This window comes from Thermobia domestica, chromosome 15, assembly GCF_964235325.1.
Source record: "Thermobia domestica chromosome 15, izTheDome1.hap1.1, whole genome shotgun sequence".
Taxonomy (NCBI): Eukaryota; Metazoa; Arthropoda; class Insecta; order Zygentoma; family Lepismatidae; genus Thermobia; species Thermobia domestica.
In genome coordinates this window covers 22214084-22229096 of record NC_137468.1, presented here as the reverse complement: position 1 = coordinate 22229096, position 15013 = coordinate 22214084, and the positions used below count along the sequence as shown (strand labels likewise).

General features: G+C 35.9%; 1 pseudogene; it reads right to left on the bottom strand.

Annotated features, from left to right (window-relative positions):
* Positions 1–10513: 10513 nt before the first annotated feature.
* Positions 10514–11131, bottom strand: LOC145671437 (KRAB domain-containing protein 2 pseudogene; annotated as a pseudogene).
* Between the last annotated feature and the right edge of the window lie 3882 nt (positions 11132–15013).

The following is a 15013-nucleotide window of genomic DNA, read 5'->3' as shown; positions in this document are numbered from 1 at the left end:
ATTCCGAGCTAGTTAAAATGGTCCTCCTTTGCTTTTCTTCTGATGAGTACAAGAATAAAATAGACTACTCACATTATCCTCGCTTTTTAAAAATGGTACAAAAAGGTATAAAATGTTGAGCTAGTTAAAATGGCCCTTATTTGCTTTCCTCTGATTGCTACAAAAATAAAATAGATCACTCAAATTTATTCCCTCGATAATTTGAATAGCAGAAAAGGTATAAAATGCTGAGTTAGTTGAAATGGGCCTTCTTCGCTTTTTCTTGTAAGTAAAAATTTATTCCTTCGTTTATTTGAATAATACAAAAGCTATAATGGCCGTTCGCTTTTTCCAGTTGGTACATAAGGAAATAGTCCACTCAAATTTTACTCATTCTCCATTTTTTTGGTTCGTGCAAAATTAAATTCTCCAGACAAATTTATTTCTTCGTTTATTTGAGTAATACAAAATGATATATAATTCTGAGTTAGTTAAAATTGTTCTACTTTGCTTTTTTTCTTCTTGCTAAAATTGAATAGCTCACTCAAAAGTTATCCCTTTGTTTGTTTAAATAGTACAAAATGGTATAGAACTTCTGAGTCAGTTAAAATGGTGTTTTTTCGCTTTTTCTGGTTACTACAAATTTATTTCTTTGTTTATTTGAGTAGTTCAAACATATATAAATGTTTGGTACAGAAGTAAATAGGGTACCCAAATTCGCTCTTGATTTCTTGTGCTTGGTAAAAAACTAAATAGTTCATACAAATTTATTCGTGGCTACGCTTACGAGTTATTCGTTTTTAAATATTTGACATTTTACCTCGATGTTCAATACTTTTGGAACATGTAGTAGTTGATGACCATTGACTAAATGTGGAAACTGCACCTCAATACGAGGCTCTGTTTACAAGTTATTCGGGTTTAATTATTCGTCCTTTAACCTCGCTGGTCAGTACTTTTGGATCATGTAGCAGTTCATGGCCTATTACTAAATGTGGAAACACCACCTCAATATGTTGCAACGTTTACGAGTTATTCTGGTTTAAGTATTTGCCCTTTAATCTCGATGGTTAGTACTTTGGGGCATATACCAACTGATCAGAAAAATGGAAACACCTGAACGAAATTGCAACTTACCAGATTAATATGGTGTCGGGCAACCTTTCGCCTTCAGAACAGCCTTGATGCGACGTGGGATGGAGGCATAGAGGTCGTGAATGGTAGCAAGTGGAATTTTACACCATTACTCGTGCTGGGTATCGGCCAGTTCTGTGAGAGAGGCTGGAGGTCGAAATCGTCGCCGGAGTCGTGTTTCCAAGACGGACCAGAGATGTTCAATTATGTTGAAATCTGGGGATTGGACGGGCCATGGGAGGTGTTGAACTTCATCCCGATGTTCCTCAAACCACGCTGCAACAACGCCAGCTGTGTGAATGAGTGCATTATCATCCTGGAAGATGGCGTCATTGTCCGAGAACAACATCCGGATTATAGGATGAAAGTGGTCTCCTAAAATTGCGACATTATCGTTGGCAGTGATTCGTCCGCTAAGTGTGACCACAGGACCCAATGGAAACCATGATATGGCGGCCCACAGCATCACCGAGCCGCCGCCATGTTTCGCAGTTGGGCGGAGATACTGCAGATCATAAGTTTCTTTGGGCGTTCTCCACACATAAACACGGCACGTGGTTGGGAATAGGGTGAAGGATGACTCTTTCGACCATATCACACGTTTCCAGTCCTAAACGGTCCAAGTTGCATGGTCGCGGCACCATTTACGGCGCACCGTGGGGCGAAAACGCAAAAAACTGGCCAAAAGTAAAAAAACGAAAGTTAGTAATATAGGAATTTTTTTATGTAGTTGGCTAGAGTGATGTTAGAAGGGCCCAAATCCATAAATAGAATAGGGGTTTTACTTTATTCCCACTACCTGAGCCACTCTTAAGTAGACCCTTCAGCAGGTCAATTGCGTAGCGAACAATAGAAGAATTGTGATGCGTCCGTTGAAACGGCTGTAACTTTCGAATGCGTTCATAGTTTTTAAATCTGTAGTTTTCCTATATCGTACTGGTAAGTAGAATAAGTGTATGAAGCGAAAAATTAATAATAATGATGTAATAATTTTTATTTGAATCGCAAATCAGGCAAAATTTCCACATTGTTTATATATTTTATTAACTTAAAGCGTTGAAAACATTATGTGCACCCTAGTGCACCACGTTCATATTTTGTAGAATGGTAGACTGAATATTAATTAATGCTGTCGACAAAAACGTAGCTGCCGAAACGTGCCAATTACGAAGCGTGTTGATGTTAATTATTGTTCATTTACAGTTCATATTGTTACAGTGACAAGCCGTTGAAGTTATCATAACCGAATCAAATATCAATAATTTGTGTCATTTAAGTAATAATACAATTCTTATAAATAAGAACGTAAGTAACAAATAATTGTTCATCAAAATATGTGAAAAAAGTGAATGCTGTTAAAGGTACATTGTGAAAATTACGAAGTATGTTGACATTCTTTTTATTCCGCCATTTCGGATCCGCCATTTTGTTTTCTTTTTCAAGCTTAGTTGCAGAATCGTAATCAGCAACTCAATAACCGCTTTATCGCCACTTTTGAGAATATTTCTACGACTTTTTCGACTTTTGCAAATTTTATTCCGCCATTTTGGATCCGACATTTTGTTTTTTCCAACTTTAGTTGCAGAATCGTAATCAGCAACCTCAATAACCCCTTAATACTAAATTTCATTCAATTTGAATATAGGTATCATATTTTGGCCAGCTTTTTGCGTTTTCGCCCCACTGTGCGGCGTGCGAAAGCGTTATGGTCCCTGATGAGCGGTTTCGCCCGTGGAACACGACCCCGTAAGTTCATGTCATGTAATTCGCGGCGGACTGTGATTGTCGAAACAGGGTGGAGGAGGTGCTGATTGAGTTCCTCCGTCACTTGCTCCACAGTGGATCGACGGTTCTGCCTGACAATGCGCTTTAAGCCCGGCGTGACCTGTCACTTATGATTTTATTCCGCCCACTGTTCCGCTTCCCCAATGTGGTTTTCCCGTGTGTTGTGTAGGCAGTCATCACCTCCGACACTGTCCCACGCGACACATCTAACACAATAGCCACTGCCGTTACACTCACTCCACATAACCGCGCACCAACAATTTGCCCTCTTTGAAACTCTGAGAGGTCTCCCATTTCACACTACCTCCGTCTGCTGCAGCCCTGGACACTGCTGCTCCAATGCTCCTGACGTAGTGTGGAGACCGACCTAACACACCACCACAAGCAGTCTGGCGCTTCGGGCGCCACGACACCACTGCCAACCCATACATATGACGTGTTGCCAACTACAGGTGTTTCCATTTTTCTGATCACCATCTGTAGTAGCTGATGACCTTTTACTTAATGTGGAAACAGTACCTCAATATGTTGCTCCGTTTACGAATTATTCTGGTTTAAATATTTGACCTTTGACCTCGATAGTCAGTACTTTTGGATCATGTAGCAGATGATGACCTATTACTAAATGTGGAAACACCACCTCAATATGTTGCTCCGTTTACGAGTTATTCTGGTTTAAATATTTGATCTTTGATCTCGAAGGTCAGTACTTTTGGGGCATATAGTAGCTGATGACCTATTACCAAATGAAGAAACAATACCTCAATATGTTGCTCCGTTTACGAGTTCTTCAGGTTTAAATATTTGACCTTTGACCTTGATAGTCAGTACTTTTGAGACATGTAGTAATTAATGACCTATTGTTAAATGTGGAAACAGCGCCTCAATATGTGGCTACGTTTACGAGTTATTGGGGTTTAAATATTTGACCTTTGACCTCGATGGTCAGTACTTTTATGACATGTAGTAGTTGATAAAAAGGAACGAATACACTCCTGCTATTGGTTCATATTCTCTGCTGTATTAAGTAAGGGTTACAATCTGTGCTATGTTCAATAGTGGTTAAAAATAGGCCATACTCTTTTATTCATAGAGGGTTGCGAATATAGGTGTTCGTAGTCTCTATGTAATTTCTGATTGGATTATGTGTCCATCGTCTTAAGTAACGTCTGCTATGTTACATTGGAGTTGATAAAAGGGAACGAGTACACCCCTATTATGTTAGTAGCTTTTGCTATGTTAGACAAAGTTAAAAAATATATCATACTCTTTTATTATCTTTGCTATGTGTTCGTAGTCTTAAGTAATTTTGCTATGTTAAAATAGGGGTTGAAAAAGAGAACGAGTACTCCCCTGCTATGGTTCCTTCTCTGCTGTGTTAAGTAGGGGTTGTAATACACGTTCATAGTCTTATGTAATCTCTGCTATGTTAATTAAGGGTTGGAAAATGTGCTCATAAATGGAAACGAATACACCCCCATTAGTCTTTGCTATGTTAGTATAGGAGTGCTTTCGTGGTCACTGTGCTCATAGTCTTATATTATTTTTGCTATATTAAAATAGGGGTGGAGAAATAGGCCAAACTCTTTCGTTAGTTCTGCTACGTGTTCGTAGATTTATGTTAAATAGAGTTGGAAAATGTGATCAAAATCTTTTATTAGCTCTGCTATGTTCGTAGTCTATGTGTGATATCTAATTGGATTATTTGTTCATTGTATTAAGTAATGTTTGTTATATTAAAATAGGTGTTGAAAAAAGTGGTCATAAAAGAGAACGAATACACCCCCATAAAAGAGAACGAATACACCCCTATAAAAGAGAACGAGTTTTTGGAGTGTTCGATTTTCCACGGTTGGACGGTACGTGGGTCATGGCGTATCGTGCGACACTGAAAATTTGAGTCTTTGCTCTCAGGAGGCCCTGGAAGAAAACGCGATTTTTAGGGTAGTGTCAGTCAAGAGTCGCACATCTACTAATGTTGATAAGGTTGTTGAATTACATATACTATTTTAGGATTGTTGGTAACAAATATGATGGTTGTGAGAGATAGGTACTGAATTTTGGCCATATAGCGTATATAATTTTTGTGATATTTCTACATGATCCCTCTTCCCTAGTAAATCATTCAAATTGAGATTAACCTAGTTTGCAGCGCCTCTACTGTTTCATAACTATCGAGTGCTATTTTATTGAGGAAATCTCTCTGCAGACCTAATGACAAATGATTATTTTCCTGCTCCACCGAAGCGTCTGATATCAACTGCCTTATTGCCCTTAATTTACGTAAAAATTAAGAATGTATTGCTTCATCGAGTCCCTGCTGAATTTGAAATAGTCCTTGTTCAGCTTTGTAAGATGGCATTTTTGGTCTACTCAATGCTACTAGCTTAGCTAGCCAAGATTTTCATAGGCTAGTGTCCGGTACTGATTTTCATTTTGTTGTTGTTGTTGTTGTTGTGAGACTAAATCCAAATAGGTATCCTGAAGGTATATAGACAAGACTTCATTTTTTTGCTGCTGACCATGACTGCATAGTGACCATGTAATCGTATAACATAAAAAATCTGTCCGGATCTTCGTGTACGCGTCCAGAATATTTAGTCAGGTGGTGCATGCTGAATGACATGTTTGATGCAACCTCCGTCATATTTCCAAAAATGACTTTGCTACTATCTCCAGCTCTATATGTCTGTTTACCAGATTTTGTCTCTGGCATAAATCGCACTAGAAGAAGAAAAAGAAGACATAAAGAGGAAAAATGAAAAGGTAGAAAAAGTGATACTGACCTATTTGTTCTGTACCAAATTTTAAAGTTTGAATTCCGTTAATATAAAGAGAGTCCCGTATAAAACTTTTTCGCGCCTATCATCATGTAATGTCTTTGAGGTAGAGACAACGTTCCCTGTGTTTCCTCTTCAGTAATTTTATTATAAAATTTAAATACAGTTATCTTTGAATTACGAAAAACACATTAATAATGTTTTCTTTTAAAGTGACCAAGACGAAGGAGAAGGGTGTTTTGCACAGTGCCCTTTTGTTCAAAGTAGCCTCCAGAACATCTGCAGGTTTTAGGTGAACATGTAGGTAAAACTTCCTCAGCCCAAAGCAGCGCTAGGTCTAGTTGTGGTTAAGAACCCTAGTCAGTGGCGACCTCGGGTTTAGGTTTAGATGTACTCCCTAGTCCGTGCTGAGCTCATGAGCGAGTGTTGGTTACTTGACCAGTGGTCAGACTGATAACTGGCTCCTTCTCAGGCTGGGCTTTTATAGATGGTCTCCTGGTGGCTCGTTCCTTCTCGGGCTCCATCATCCTGGTTTCTTGTCTTCCTGGTTTATTTTAACATGTCTATTCTTTTTCTTCGAGCAGGTTTTTAAATACATTTTAACTAATATTGAATAGGCAAAGTCAAATGCTTTAATATAATGTTTTCGTTTAGTGATGGCTGAAAATAATCGATTTATTTCGTATGAATAATTTTGAAGTTTCAAATACATCTAAAAACGTATGTTCCAAGAGCATTGTCTTATTATTTACATAATATGAGTAATACAAATTAAGAAATTATTTAGCGCTGCAGCGTGTTATAAGCAACATTAATTTTAATCTCATATGGCGCCGTCAACATTGACCTACTTTTGCTGGCAAACAATACATACAAATAAGTAAAACGATGGTGCTAAACAAATGATCTTGAAATTACAATCACTTTTCGAAGTCACCGTTAAAAATAAATCTCATGACTAATTTAATATTTGTGAAGATACGTTGTTACGCAGAAAGATAAAGATTTTGAGGGTCAAATGTCGAGAGAATGATATCACCTATCATATGTATGTATTTCATATTGATGCTAACAATTACTCATTTCAAAATATGGTTATCTGTTCCTATTGATAAGGAATTCTTCCTAATATATAAAATACCAGAATTCAAGTTCGTAATATTAACATACATCGAGCAGAAGACTCGGCAGAAGGGTTTGAAAAGTTACCGAAATCATTGTGATTTAAGAATACTACACATTAGTTAAGCCAGACTTATTACCTGGGAATAACTGTTTTGTAAGTAATTAGGTTTAGAGTAGATGTAATTAGTAATTAGTTAATTACTAGGTAGAGTATTTAGGTAAACATCTAAAAATTTTAAACAAATCATCTTTAAAAAATATCAAGTTTTGGATGATCATATATACAATCATCGTCATCATCATCATCATCATAAGTATTCTGCCATTATTAGTAGACCACTTGCTGCAACTGAGAAGCGTCCGTACTCCACAGTCTTCTTTTAATCCCTTCGCCTTTACGTACGATTTCTCTGTTTTGATATTGTCCATTAATTATAGTCCCCTTCGTTCTCTCCCTCTCTTTACAACCCATACCCTCTCGCACGTCCTTCATGATACAGTCCCTTCTTAGTTAATCTCCCAACCAGTTTTTCATTCTCTTCTTATTTATATCTAAAACTGTTCTTTTCTCATCGATCATTTCTAACACCTTCTTATTCCTTTTCCGCTCTACCCATCTAATTTTTCTTAACACGCACATTTCTAAAGCTTCCAGTTTTTAAAATCATTTTACCGTAATGTCCATGTTTCTGCCCCACACAATACAATGCTCGGCAGGAAGCATCTTATGAGTCTTTTTTAACTCTTTATTCATTTTCCCACAAAGTAGTATTTTCTTCATCCTAAAGGTTTCTCTCGCCATTCTTATTTTCATTTTTATTACACGTTCACACTTTATATCATCACTAATGATACTGCACAGATATCGAAAGCTAGTCACCTGTTCTATTTTCTCTCCCCCTATTTCTATATTTGACACTTACCTCTTCGCACCAATCACCATGGCTTTTGAATTTCTAACATTTATTTTCATCACATATTCTTCACAGTTTTTCTCATGTTTTCTACAATCTTATTGATTTTGTTTTCAGATTCTGCACGAAGAGCCATGTCATCCTGCAAACCGTATGCACCAAATCATTCTAGCTCCTACTGATATGCCGACTTCACTTTGTAAGTTTATTTTTCAGTAAACAACTAGAAATAAACATATACAATAGAATGATAAATAGAGAACGTAATTCGATACGGAAGTTCACAACTTTTATCTGTCTATTTATATATATATGTTACCGTCAGAACCCGAAATTAGGTAAAACTAGAATTTCCTAGTTAAAACTAGTTTTCTCAAAGCCGCTTCGAAAGAACTAGTATTAACTAGTCAATACTAGAATTTACGATGTTAGTTAGGTAGTTCTAGTTTTTACTATTTTTACTTCTAGTTAAAACGTGTTATAACTAGTCAAAACTAGTATTAACTCAAATGTGTTACCGTCAAAACCCGAAATCTGTTCAAACCAGAATACCCTAGTTAAAACTAGTTTCGTCAGCCTTTCGTATTAACTCAGTATTAACTAGTGAATTGTAAAATTGACAACGCTTATTAAGAATGCGTAGTTTACTATTTATTTTCATTAAAATACAATATTACTAGTGAAACCTGAAGAAATGTATTTATTAAGACACTTAGAAATAACTTTTCTTTAGCACAAACATCATAAATGTTTCTATATATTTCTAAAAAGTATTATGGCACTCACAATATCATAGAAATTCTTTGTTTTTGCAGTACCTTGCGAAATATAAGCCCTCTTGCATGCATAACGTGTGAATCCTTGTCGTTCAAATACAATTCTATAGAAACACTTATTTATTAAGAAATACACAGAAAAGACTTCCGTTTTGCAGAAATATCTGAAATGCTTTTGTATGTTAGCACAAGGTAAAATACACACTACTATTGCACTACTACTTATTCAATTCGGTGGTGCCAAAGCCAATCTACTGACGTAATAGCCTATTGTATATTTATTATGAAATACAAAGAAAAACGTTTTTATTGCTAAAACATCTGAAATGTTTCTATTTGTTACCACAAGGTAAACTATCATGGCATTTTTAGTTGCAGAGAAAACCTTTCTTCTTGCACAAGCATCTTTTCGAAATACATGCTTTCTTGCACACACAACGTGTGAACCCTTATGGGGTTAATGCTGCTTTCCTGGCTGCAGTTCTCAACGAAATTTCAGTATCTGGTACTTCGACTGGTGTCAGGAACTGCTCGTGGCAAATGTCGAATTCAGACCTACAACAGACACATTTTGTTTAATCACATGGTGTGGGAATCCAGAATCACTTATATAAAAAATAATAATGACTTTTCAAAACAAAATAATAATGTATTTTAACGCACAATTTCCACACTCGTCATAATTAGTATTTCAGAGAAACACCGGTAGTTAATCTGCGTATTTCCTACAAAAACGCCTATGCACTAAAGCACATTTCACGAGTACCGGTTTCACAAGCTAAACAACAGTCTTTTACCGGGATCAAGTTCGTGACATGTTATCAATCTACTGGTGAGTACACAGCAGACAATAACAGATGGATTACACATTGTCAGATCGGTTCCGGAAAAACATAATGGACATTAAAATAGAAAATTATTTTGACATAAAATGATGTGAAGAATCCATCATTATTTTCGGTTAATAATAATATTACAGATACGTATAAAACACTAACATCTATGGTTAAGGGTGTTGACCAAGCTCCTCCCCATTAATTTTTCCGTTTTTTGAAGATTGTGAGAAGTTGTAGGTCACTATCACCATTTTGGAAAGCAAGCAAGACAGAAGTTAAGTAATTCTATGATATAAAAGGATCAGCGCTGTAAACAATTTACTTTCTGTATAGAAATTTGAATAGCTGTGAATAATGATGTCACACGCTGACTACTCAAAAATCTAAACAAAAAAAAAAATAAGTTGTTTACAGGAATAATCCTTTCAGATCACAGACTTATTAAATTCTATCTTGCTTGCTATCCAAAATTGTGATAGTGACCTACAACTTCCCACAATCTTAAGAAAAAGAAAGAAAGAAAGAAAAGAAAGTGGTGGGGAGCTTAGTCAACAGCGTTAACATATACAATATAGCTCTTAATTACCGAGCGGGCATAGATCAGTTGGTAAAGTGCTGGCTTCGCATTCGGAAGGTAGCAACTTCGCGTCCAGCGGCCTACCATCCTGACTGAGGATTTCCAGCTTTTATCCCTCTCATACCAATCAAAGAATGTGATAGTACCTAGGCCTTAACCAACTTCCTTCCCATATGCTATCTCGTACCCCATCCCGGCGTGTATCAGAGATGCTTAAAGGCCTTAAATGAAAATGCTTAAGGCCTTCTGCGGGCGTGGTCGCGGGCTCTAAAGCCCGCTGGGAGCCCTCCGCCTCGGATACAAACCCGAGCAATGGTTCGGATCCTACTTTAACCTGTAGGTCCCGTCGTTAGAAGCTCCTTAGCTTGTTTAGGACGTCAATACAAATTCTATTAATAAGGAGCATATAAAAGACAGAAAACTTACTTGCAATATAATTTATCCAGCTTTCCATCCTTGATTCCAATCTTGTGTAGATCTTCATTTTTTTCTAGAACAACTCCAATGACATTCCGAAAATCCGCCTTTGCTCTGTCCACATCCGGGATGGGTATTATGACATTATCTCCCACTTCAACAGGTGGATGGGTGGCATCAGAGATACGTTTCATTTCTTTGGCCTCTTTGACAAATTTTCACGTGCTTTCCTGGATGATGTGATATCAACCGCACTAGGACCAGCCTCATTTTCTCCTTCATCAAATGTTTCATGTTCACTAAGGCGCTCATTCATGTCCTCAATAATACTCACGAGATCGTCCTCATCGTTTATGTTTTGGAGAACATCTGATGACAGTGCTGAAGTCGTAAGTCCTACTCTTGGCTCAATGCCGAACATCGCACGGTATGGAGACTGTTTTATTCCGGAATGATAAGCTCGATTTTTCATAAACTGAACAAAGCGGAGACCATTTGACCAGTTTGTTCTTTTATTATCATGCATCCACGAGGCAAGCATATTTTCTATATCTTGATTTGCCCGTTCTACTGACCCTTGGCTTTGGCTGTGCCTTTGCTTTCCGTTGACTAACTTTAACTCAGGCCAGAGTGTCGTTAGTTCCTTGATGACAGAATTAACAAACTCTCTGCCATTATCAGAATGTAAAATGCAGGGGGCACCAAATGTCAAAAATATGTCTGTCAGTTGGTAGGCTACTTCTTCAGCTCTTTTGGTTTGCAGCGCTCGCAGTAAGACAAACTTCGTCAGATGATCCTGGTATACCATGATAAACTTGAACTTACGATCAGGGTGTGCTTACATGTCTATCAGGTCCACTTGACATCGGCTGTTCATTTCTGTGTGAAGTATTGGCTTAAAAACAAAGCCCTTCTTTTTCATATTTTTCTTCCGTTGACATGTTTCACACATTGACAGAAAAATATTTATCATTTGAGTCGTAACGTTGGCATATTTCCTAGAAGTTTCAGCTTTCATTCTATCTCGACCTCCGTATCCCACAGCAATATGTGATGCTTCAATAACATCAAAGATCTCCTCGGCAGGTAAGTAGTACTTCACAGGCTCACTTTTCGACACCAGGTTTTTTTTTTTTTTTTTTTTTTGTTTCACCAATTTCCAAAACATTAAACCGTTTCAAACGCCTGTACTGTAAAGGTGTTTTCTTTGCAGCAGATTTTGCCTCTTCAACTTCAGTTAAAAGTTTACTGTAAAAGTCCTTGGTCATTGCATTATAGTGCCTGTCTTTTTCATTTTCCAAACGAATAATTTCTTTGAAGAATCTTTCCCTCAAAATTGTTTCTTTATCGGACTGACTCATTACAACGAATAATCACCTCACACTTCCCGAAACACTAACACACGCGTAGCCACGACAAGAGAGACGCACCTGCACACTTTACAAAGGCTCCGAACAGACTGAGAGAAAACAAAACAATACTTTCCCAGTAGGAGCAAGTCCGAACTTGCAGAAACACTGTTAACTGATCCATTTTGGTCAGAACTAGTTTTAACTAGTAAAAACTGTATATGATTCACATTATATAGTCTTTTTCGTTAATTCCAGAATTACCTAACTAACATAGTAAATTCTAGTATTACCTAATTTTGGGTTCTGACGGTAACATATATATATATATATATATATATATATATATATATATATATACAGATAGGCAGACAGACAGACAAACAGACAGATAGATAGATAGATAGACGTATATATATATATATATATATACCTACACAGGGTGTTTCAAAACAAACACTGACAACTTTGGGAGGTAATTCCTGACCTCAAGATGTGACCTATAAAATATCCATGTTTCATGATCCTGCCTTACCTCCGCAACAACTTGTATATAGGTAGTTGGTGTGTACTTCAAAGTATACACTTGGAGCAGAAACGCGTCTATAAAAACTGTTGCATGAATACCTTAGAATTCGGAAACATGCATTTTGGATAGTACACATATTAGTTTGTAAGTGAGGTCTTGACCAGACTCCAGTAGGTCCCATAGTTTGGAGCTTTGGACTTTGAAACTTCATTTTTTCATGTCTCTCGCAGTCTATAAATCCGAAAAGAAGCTTTTGTGTACCCAGGTTAGTCTATGCTTTTCGTCTTATCTTGGTGTCAGGCATTAACTCCCTAACGTTGTCGGTTTTGTTTTGAAACATATTCAACACCTCTTGTGTTACGTGTATCAACTGTACACTGCTGTATAAAATATACATTCTTGTTTTTAAAGCTAACACATTCAATGCACTTGCGAGTAGTTTTGTAAATTAACAAAAACAGAGTTAGTAGACGGACTTTTTTCTTCATAAAATACTACGAACAATCAAAACAATTGTCCATTTATTTTGAAACCTTTCAGTAATCTATGAACCCGGTTTTATTCTTTCGACTTCGAAATTCTGTGGAAACTAAAACTACTTCTTGCATTCCAAAGAAATTCATTTTAGATTGATTGATTGATTTATACATATTTCTGGGCAATACATATTTCTGGGCTATTTCTGAGTCCTGTACGTGAGGTATTATGCCGGCTTTTGTCTGGCGTGAATAAGGAAACTCCCGGGGGAAATCATTCAGAATGACTGGGATCAAAGGGAGACAGTTAAGGACTACGTTACGTGGGGGCCACAATTCTAGAATTTTGTGAAATAAATTACCTTTACACGGACAGTAAAACTCAAGTATTTTCAAAGTTATAACTTACGAAGTTAGATATTAGCAGCTGATGCTTAAGATTGATCGTTTTATGTTTTACTTCGAAGGCTGAATCTTGAATCACTACTGGCCTCTGGGAAATATTCTGTGGATAAACTGAAGTAATTATAAAATTTCTTAGATGCTTTAAGGACAAAAAATGTCATTTTTTCGACTTCCCATATAGGCTACCTCTGCCGCTATATAAGTTAATAAGTAGGTAATACCAAATTATTATTTCCGATTAATAAATGAGACCACATATATGAATTAATAATTTCCTACCATCTTAAAGTAGGGGAACTGTAAAAACATATAACGTCCACACGTTACAGTAGTATGATATTAATTCAAGAAACATACGCGAGCAGGGGCTTCCTGAATATATACAGTAGCTTTTGTTTTAAAAACATTTTCCAAATATTTTGAAGTATTTGTTCTTTGTTTTAGCTATTTGTTAGTTGCGGTTACTTAGACAATTTACCAAAGTCATATAAAAGAAATAAATCTTATGTGTTTCATATGAAATTACATATGCTCTTACGGGCTAAGAACATTTAAAATAACTCTTTTACCTTTAATTATATAAAATTATTACTGAGTGAGTTCGAGGATTTTTCCTCTCCCTGATTGGGATTACCTTTAACCTAAAACAATTTGAATTCCTAAGCTTGACAGCACAGCACAATAAATATAATTATTAATTAGATAATAGTGTTCTAGACAGAACTAAGGTTACATTTCAAATGATGTTTTAAAAGAAAGAATACGTTTCAACTATAGAAGTTTTATTACTGCATTAACTTCCTGGAACTAACAAAAACTGCTACATTTTCTATCATAATGACAAAATAAGGATTTGGATCCGAGTTTTAACAACTCCTAAAATTGTAAGTTAACTATTCACTTAAGCCATATTGCATATAGTATATCTCTCATGTTATTTATTTATTTATTTATTTATTTATTTAAGAAGGTGAGAAATTGGTATAAATCCTACACTGAAATATCGAACGAAATTTTCTTTTCAGACAGCAAACAAGACGCAAGTTTTAAGAGTGGAAGAAGAAAACTAGCCGGTGAAGCAGATATGTAAGTGACCACAGTAGATCGTTAATTGATTCTTTGCATTCATTGAAATGAGTCACTTGTCAATATAGTTCAAACGAATATATCATATTATATGTGAACTTGAGACATGTTGAGCAGTAAAAGACATATCTATTACAGCTGAGTCTCCAGGAGTGAGTTGAGACAAATTGTATTTCACTTTTAACCGTCGATATTTTGAATAAAGAATCTAGTGGTGTTTTGCATGTTTCTTCATTAAGGTGCATTTGTGTATCAACGGTTCGAACTAGTATGATTTTATAGCTTTCTTCTGTGTTCTATTTAAGTGATTCTTATGAATGTCTTTATCATTACTGATTTATAACGTAGCGCATAAAAGCCGAAGTAAAGTTATGTAGTGATACTGAAAGGTTACAAAAACATTTATAATAAAATGTTAATTATTTAGTGCGTTCCAATACATTAATACAACTTGTATGAATAATTATATTTTTAAATATGAAGCAATATCATTTACATTGCAATTCATTTACATCCTACATAAAATAAGCAAAAAACAATGACATTAGAATGCATCAAAATTAATCAAAAATTTTGTAATTCATTCTTACAAAGTTATATAATATCTGTATTAAGAACTGTATTGAAGTGAATCTTGAACGTTTATGTAAGAATGAATGTTTTTGGTGCTTTATGAATCAGTAGGTCGAGATGTATAATGCAAATATTTGTACAAATGTTTTTAGTCTCTATTTTTTATCATTTGTAATACTAGAAAATAGTGTTGTTCTTTAATGTGTTTATCAAATGTAGAAAACGTGTTCCTCCTTGTAGTTTTTTTCTGAAATCAGGCTTTAAAATGGCAA